Genomic DNA, 7,828 nt, shown 5'->3' with positions numbered 1-7,828 from the left:
CGCGTCGATGAGGGCTGAGCGAGGGGCACGTATGCGTGAAGACAGTTGGGTCCCTGGCACAGAGTTGGCACAAACTAGGCCTAACTCTCGGGTTTTTGTACCAGAGTTGGCATGCAGCACAGGCAGTGCGGACGCGCACAGTGCACGGACGCGTGCCTGATAAAGGTGGTGACCGACGCGGATGCGTCAAGTACGCCTGCGCGTCAGTCGCGGGCACAGAATAGGCACAAAGTTGGCATAACTCTCTGGTTTTTGTACCAGAGAAGTCAGAATGCACAACCGACGCGCGCGCGCACTGTGTGCTTGCACGTCGATGGCTAAGTTACAAGGGGCGCACAGGCGTCACGCACGCTTGCGTGTGGGTGCCTGGCACGAAGTTGGCACAAGGTGGGCATAACTCTCGGGTTTTTGTACCAGGAGTGCGAAATGCACCACCGGCGCGTGCGCACACAGTACGCTAGCGCGCGGATGCCCCCTTCCCCCTTCTTTTTTTTGGACAACATAGAAAAGGTTATTCTAACACATTCTTGGCAGGTGTTTAAGCTAGATAGTCAAGGAAACACTCACAATTTCATGCACTATTCAAAATAAGGTATTTTCTCCAACTTCAATAATTCATCCATACCAAGAATGATGGAACCTATATGAACATCCTAGTAAGTCAACAAGATCAACAAAACTATCATTCCTAAGCAATCAACAACATCAAGAAGTCACAAAATGTACAAGAATCTAAAGCTAAAAGCAAGATGGTATACACAAGGAAGATCTTACCACGGTGGGGTGCATCCCACCAAGCACTTTTCTTTAACGTCCTTAAGTTGGACGGTCCTTCGCTTAAGCTTCGTCTCCTCTTGGTGCATCCTCAAGTAGGAGCACTTCCACTTCTCTTGGTGACTTGTAGCCATGGTACTTCTTCACTCTATGTCCATTCACTTTGAAAGTTGTATCAGTTTGAGGGTCAAACAATTTCACTACTCCATAGGGCTTTATTTCTTTCACCTTGAAGGGTCCTTCCCATCTAGAACGGAGCTTGCCAGGCATAAATCGAAGCCTCGAGTTGTAGAGGAGGACCTCATCACCTTCTTGAAAATCCTTCCTTCAGATGTGGTGATCATGAAAGGCTTTAGTCTTTTCCTTGTAGATCCAGGCATTCTCATATGCCTCCATCCTCAAGCATTCAAGCTCCTCTAGTTGCAATTTTTTGGCCACACCTGTCTTGGTGAAATTCATGTTACACTGCTTTACCGCCCAATAGGCTTTATGCTCAATCTCCACCGGAAGGTGGCATGCCTTACCATAGACGATCCGGAAGGGACTCATCCCTAACGGAGTCTCGTAGGCTGTCCTATACGCCCATAGTGCATCTCCCAACCGGAGGCTCCAATCCTTCCTTTGTAGATTTACCACTTTCTCCAAGATTCTCTTAATCTCCCAGTTGGACACTTCTGCTTGTCCGTTAGTTTGTGGGTGATAAGCAGTGGCAACCTTATGCAATACCCCATAGCACTTGAGCAGTGCCTCTACTTTCCTGTTATAAAAGTGGGATCCTTGGTCGCTCACGATTGCTCGTGGTGACCCATAACGGCATACAATGTTATTTCTAATAAAAGAAATGACGGTGTTGGCGTCGTCAAGTCGGGTAGGTATTGCTTCTACCCACTTTGACACGTAGTCAACCGCTAACAGAATATATAGATACCCACTCGAGTTGGGAAACGGTCCCATAAAGTCAATGCCCCATACATCAAATATCTCACAGAACAACATAGGTTGCTGAGACATCTCATCCCTTTGGGACGTGTTTCCCGACTTCTGACATTGATGGCACGACACACAGAACCGGTTAGCATCCATGAATAAGGTTGGCCACCAGAATTCACAATCCAACACCTTTTTAGCTGTCATGTATGGGCCGATGTGGCCGCCACATTCGGACGAATGGCAAGCTTCAAGAATGGGTTGAATTTCAGATTCCGGAACACATCTTCGAATTACTTGGTCCACTCCCCTCTTCCACAAGTGAGGGTCATCCCAAATATAGTATTTGGAATCACTCTTCAACTTGTCTCTTTGGTTTTTAGAAAAGTTAGGAGGGAATATTTTTGTAACCAAGTAGTTCGCCATTGATGCAAACCAAGAAAAGCTATCCGACACAGCATGCGAACTATCCAATGGAAATGAGTCATTGATTGGAAATTGGTCAAATTTTAAATTCTCAAGGAGACTTAAATGATCCGCAACCAAGTTTTAAGATCCACTCCGATCCCTAATCTCAATGTTGAATTCTTGCAAAAGCAAGATCCAACGTATGAGTCTAGGTTTTGACTCATTCTTTGTCAATAAGTACTTCAAAGCTGCATGATCCGTGTATACCACTATCTTGGATCCTAGCAAATAAGATCTGAATTTATCTAAAGGCATGAACAATAGCTAGGAGTTCCTTTTCTGTAGTGGTATAGTTGGATTGTGCTGCATCCAATGTTTTAGAAGAGTAAGCAATGACATAAGGAAGTTTACCATCGCGTTGTGCAAGCGCGGCACCTACAACATGGTTTGACGCATCGCACATTATCTCGAATGGTAGCGTCCAGTTGGGGCCTCACACAATCGGTGCTGTGGTAAGAACTCTCCTTAGCTCTTCAAATGCACTCACACATGCACTATCAAACTCAAAGTCGACATCTTTTTGGAGTAGGCGCGACAATGGCAAAGCAATCTTGCTGAAATCCTTAATAAAGCGCCTGTAAAATCCTACATGTCCCAAAAATGAGCGGACCTCCCTCACAGATGAGGGGTGAGGTAAAGTAGTGATAACATCGATCTTGGCCGGGTCTACAAAAATGCGTTCACTGGATACTACATGTCCCAACACTATGCCTTGCCTTACCATAAAGTGGCATTTTTCAAAGTTCAAGACAAGGTTAGTGTCAACACATCTAGCTAAGACCTTGGCCAAGTTCTCTAAGCAACAATCAAATGAAGTTCCATAAACACTGAACTCATCTATAAAGACTTCCAGACAATTCTCCATCAGATCGGAAAAGACACTTGTCATACACCGTTGAAAAGTAGCAAGTGAATTGCATAGTCCAAATGGCATCCTTTTTTAGGCAAAGGTGCCAAAAGGACAAGTGAATGTGGTCTTTTCCTGATTTTCAGGAGCAATGTGAATCTAGAAGTAACCAGTGAATCCATCTAGAAAGCAATAATGGGATTTACCCGCCAAACGGTCCAACATCTGATCGATAAAGGGCAAAGGGTAGTGGTCCTTCCTTGTAGCAGTGTTCAATCTTCTGTAATCGATGCACACTTGCCACGCATTTTGTACTCTCTTGGTGACCACTTCACCATCATCCTTTTTAACCGCAATGATGCCCGATTTCTTAGGAACAACCTGGACCGGGCTCACCCACTCACTGTAAAAAATTGGGTATATGATACCCGCCTCAAGTAGCCTAGTGTCCTCCTTTTTTACCACATCAAGGATGGTCGGGTTGAGCCTCCTTTGCAGTTGCCTAACTGGCCGAGCTCCCTCTTGGAGAAATATACGATGCATGAACTTGCGGGGGGTCAATCCCCACAATATCGGCTAGGCTCCAACCAATTCCTTCTTGTACTTTCTTAGAACATCTAGGAGCTTCCCTTCTTCTTCACTAGAAAGCTCACTAGCAATAATGACCGGAAACCTTTGGTTGTCCTCTAAGAAAGCATACTTCAAATGAGATGGAAGAGACTTCAGTTCACTCTTTGCCTCAAGCTAAGGTTCCTTTTCACCAAGCTCACGGGGTTCATTCTCAAAAACTTTCTCTTGTTCACCCTCTTGGTCATTCGTCTCTTCAACAATAGAGTGGCATGACTTGTTGTGGTCTTCTTTTCGCACTTCTGCTACCACTTCATCGATTACATCACATCGGAGAACGGAATGCTCTTCGGGAAAATGCTTCATGGCTTTTTCCAAATTGAACTTGATAGTCTTGTCTCTGACCTCAAAGGAATATGTACCGGTGAAGGCATCTAACTTGAATTTAGAGGTCTTAAGGAAGGGTCTACCAAGTAGAACGGAGGATGAGCTTCTATTTTCTGTTGGAGTGATAAACCACTATTTTATGGTTTATCTTGTGCTCAATTCAGTGGTTTTTATCTACTCTTTACCCACTTATTCATACTATTTGCATGGTTTTACATTTGCCTTCCTAATTATGTGCTTTGATTGAAAACATGCTTCTTTGATCTTATATTTGCTTATTATTAATCCTCTCTTATCACCATTAGATACCTTGATATGTGTGTTAAGTGTTTTCAGATATTATAGGGCCGGAATGACTCAGAGGATGGAAAGGAAGCATGCAAAAGTGGAAGGAATACAAGAAGTTGGAGAAATAGCTAAGCTGTCCAGCCTGACCTCTTCGCACTCAAATGGCTATGACTTTAGCTACAGAGGTCCAAACGACGCGGTTCCAGTTGCGTTGGAAAGCTAACGTTCGGGGCTTCGATTTGATATATAATATGCCATTGTTTCCCTGACGCTAGACAATGCGACCGCGTGCTCCATGTGGCCACGTCGCAGTGATGGAAATCCAACGTGATTGAATTCGCAACCAACGAATTCTGGGCTGTTTCTGACCCAGTTTTCGGTCCAGAAAACACAGATTAGAGGCTATAAAGGGGTGGAATGCATCCATTCATAAGAGGCTCTCATAATTCACTTTTCATGTTTTAGATGTAGTTTTAGAGAGAGAGGTTCTCTCCTCTCTCTCTCTCTCTTAGGATTAGGATTTAGGACTTCTCTTAGTTTTAGGAGTGACTCTCGATCCCAGGTTCAATGTCCTTTTCTATTTACTTTCGCTTCTATTTTTATTGACTCTAATGCTTTTATTTGTATTTGATTTATGTTGCCCAATTGGCTTATGAACTTTTCCATGTTAGATTTTACTACTTTGAATGTATTTTATTTGAGGTATTCCAGATATTTATGATTTTAATTTAGCTTTCTACATTCTTGGCTTTGGTTAAGAAATTAGTAACTCAGGAGTTATCTTAACTCAACATAAGTGATAATTGTTATCTTTGCTAATTGAACTGAACTTCGATAATCCCAATCTTTCCTTAGGGATTAACTAGGATTTGAAGATCAAACTAATTAGTCACTTGACCTTCCCTTGCTCTAGTAAAGGTTAACTAAGTGGAATCAAGAGTCAATTTTCATTATTGTTGATAAGGATAACTGGGCTAGGACTTCCAATTTCTCATACCTTGCCAAAAGTTTATTTTACAGTTATTTATTTATTTTAATTGCAATTTAAATTACTTGCTCCCTATTCTCAAAACCCCAAATTTACAATCTCCATAACCAATAATAAGAACATACTTTCCTGCAATTCCTTGAGAAGACGACCCGAGGTTTAAATACTCGGTTATCAATTTTAAAGGGGTTTGTTACTTGTGACAACCAGAACGTTTGTACGAAGGGATTTCTGTCGGTTTAGAGACTATATCTACAACGCGACTGTTTTTATGAACTTCTTTACTGGTAAAAATCCTAACGTCAAAATGGCGCCGTTGCCGGGAAATTACAAACGTGTGCCTTATTATTGGTTATTGTAAATATTTTATTTTTGCTTGTTTATTTGTTTTTATTTTTGTTTTTATTTTTTTGCTTTTTCTTAAGTTAAGAGGTTATTGGTTTTTATTTTAAAATTTTTATCTTATCTTATCTTATTTCGAAATTCAAATTTCAAAATTCAAATTTAAAAATTTTAAAAATTCAAATTTAAAAAAAAAATTTCAAATTTCAAAATTTCAAAAATTCAAATTTCAAAAATTTAAATAACCTTTTAATTTAAATTTGTTATTTATTTTTGTTTTTAATTTTTATTAATTACTATGAACTCTCACCCCTCTGGTTTCAAGTTTGATTCCAATGTTGTTGTTAGGAATGGAAACTATAATGAAAATAGGCATCAAGGTTGGAACAATCAAAGATGGGAGGAGCCACAAGGATTTGATCAACCCTCATGGCAACAACCACCTCCAATGAACTATCAACAACCATTCTGTGATGCATATCAAGGCAATGGCTATGGTGAGCAATCTTTTGATTATCAACAACCACCACCATATGCCTATGAACCCCCTCCTCAACATAACTTTGGACCACCAAACTCACAAGCCCCTTTCCGCCATTCACCTCCATATGACCCTAACCCTCAACCACCATACCAACCACCTTATGAGCCATATGAACCATATATAGAACCACCCTAATTCCAACCCAATTACTCACAAGAACCACCACTTCAATATTCACCATCTCCATATCCATCAATCCAAGAGCACTATGATCCTATTTATGATAGTCGAGTGCATCAAGAGACAAAGGATCGTTTCAAAGAAACAGTGGATCGATGTCAGGCAACCATTCATCAATTGGGGCAAGCAATAATGAGTCAATTAGCTTCCCGACGCTCGGACACTCAAGGAACCCCCATGGCTTCATGTGGACAATCTAATGAAGAACGTAGTATGAAGGAGATACTAGAAACTCTAGTGAACAGTACGGAGCATGACTTTGTACTGGAACAAGTGGAGGAAGCCGGAATTATTGAAGAAGAAGAAGTGGTTGAAGACTTAGGAGATGCAGAACCTCCATGGGAAAGTCCAGTCATAGAACCCCTTTCAAGACGTTTGAAATTGATGCTGAGGAGGGTGTACAACCTCCAAGGCATATCACAGTTGAAGACTTGGAAGAGGTTGATCAAGAGATGGAGATTCAAGAAGAAGAAGCACAACCTCCCATGCCCTTGGAAAGCAATGAAGAGGAGATTGAATTGGAAGAAAGCTGCCAAGAGGAAGAGGTTGAAATTGAAGAAGCTTGCAAAGAGGTGGTAATTATCAGAGAAGAGCACAAGGGAGTGGAGCTTGCAATTTCATTGAAAATACCTCCCCCTAAGTTGCCATCATCCTTCACAACATTCAAGTGGGTAAATTTCATATCCCTTAGCTTTCTAATCCCACTTGAATATGGGCTACTGGAGACGGATGGTTAACTTAGAGCTCTTTGTGGCATTAAGAGTAAGAGGAAGATGGTCAGTGGTAAGAATTGTCCTGCAAGGTTCATCATGGTTGGAAGCTTTAAGTTTAAATGCAAAGGTTGGTGTAAAGCTCAACTGAATGGGTCTAGGAAGTTGTTTGGCCGCTTACGTGAGAATTCAGACTGCTTGCCACCCGGATGGAACAATATAGCTCAACCAAAAGACGGGTGCAAAGGCAAGGTCTGGGACCCTAGAATCCATTCTATCAATCACCACTCTTGGGGCCTGGTCACTTGCTTTAACTTACTTGAAGGCTTTCTGTGCCTAGTTTGGGACCCCGGAGGTTACTGGAATCGCAAACATTGGTGGAGATTCCTGGATGAATACAAGCATAAGCCACCATAACAGGAAGCTCATCAAATGTCCAACTTAAGGACTCTAACTAAAAGTGCTAGGTGGGAGACAACCCACCATAGTATGATCGTTCCTTTTTCATTTTTATTTAGTTTTATTTATTTTCGAGTTTTATTTTATTTTATTATATTGAACCTGGAGCTTTGCATCACATTCATATTAACACTGCATTTTGCATTTTCAGATTACAAAAAAAAAAGAGGATTTTCGCACGCGACGCGTCCGCGTCGTATGTGCGTTTGGAAGAAAATGAGGATGAACAGAGAGTCACACAAAAGCGTGGCTGGAGGCGCGCTAATGGCACAAATTGATCCACGCGACCGCGTCGCTGACGTGGCCGCGTCAATTGGAAAAATAGCTTCCCACGCGATCGCGTCACC

Source organism: Arachis hypogaea, chromosome 12 (assembly GCF_003086295.3).
Source record: "Arachis hypogaea cultivar Tifrunner chromosome 12, arahy.Tifrunner.gnm2.J5K5, whole genome shotgun sequence".
NCBI lineage: Eukaryota > Viridiplantae > Streptophyta > Magnoliopsida > Fabales > Fabaceae > Arachis > Arachis hypogaea.
The sequence above is the reverse complement of the archived record's forward strand: the minus strand, read 5'-3'. Positions refer to the sequence as shown.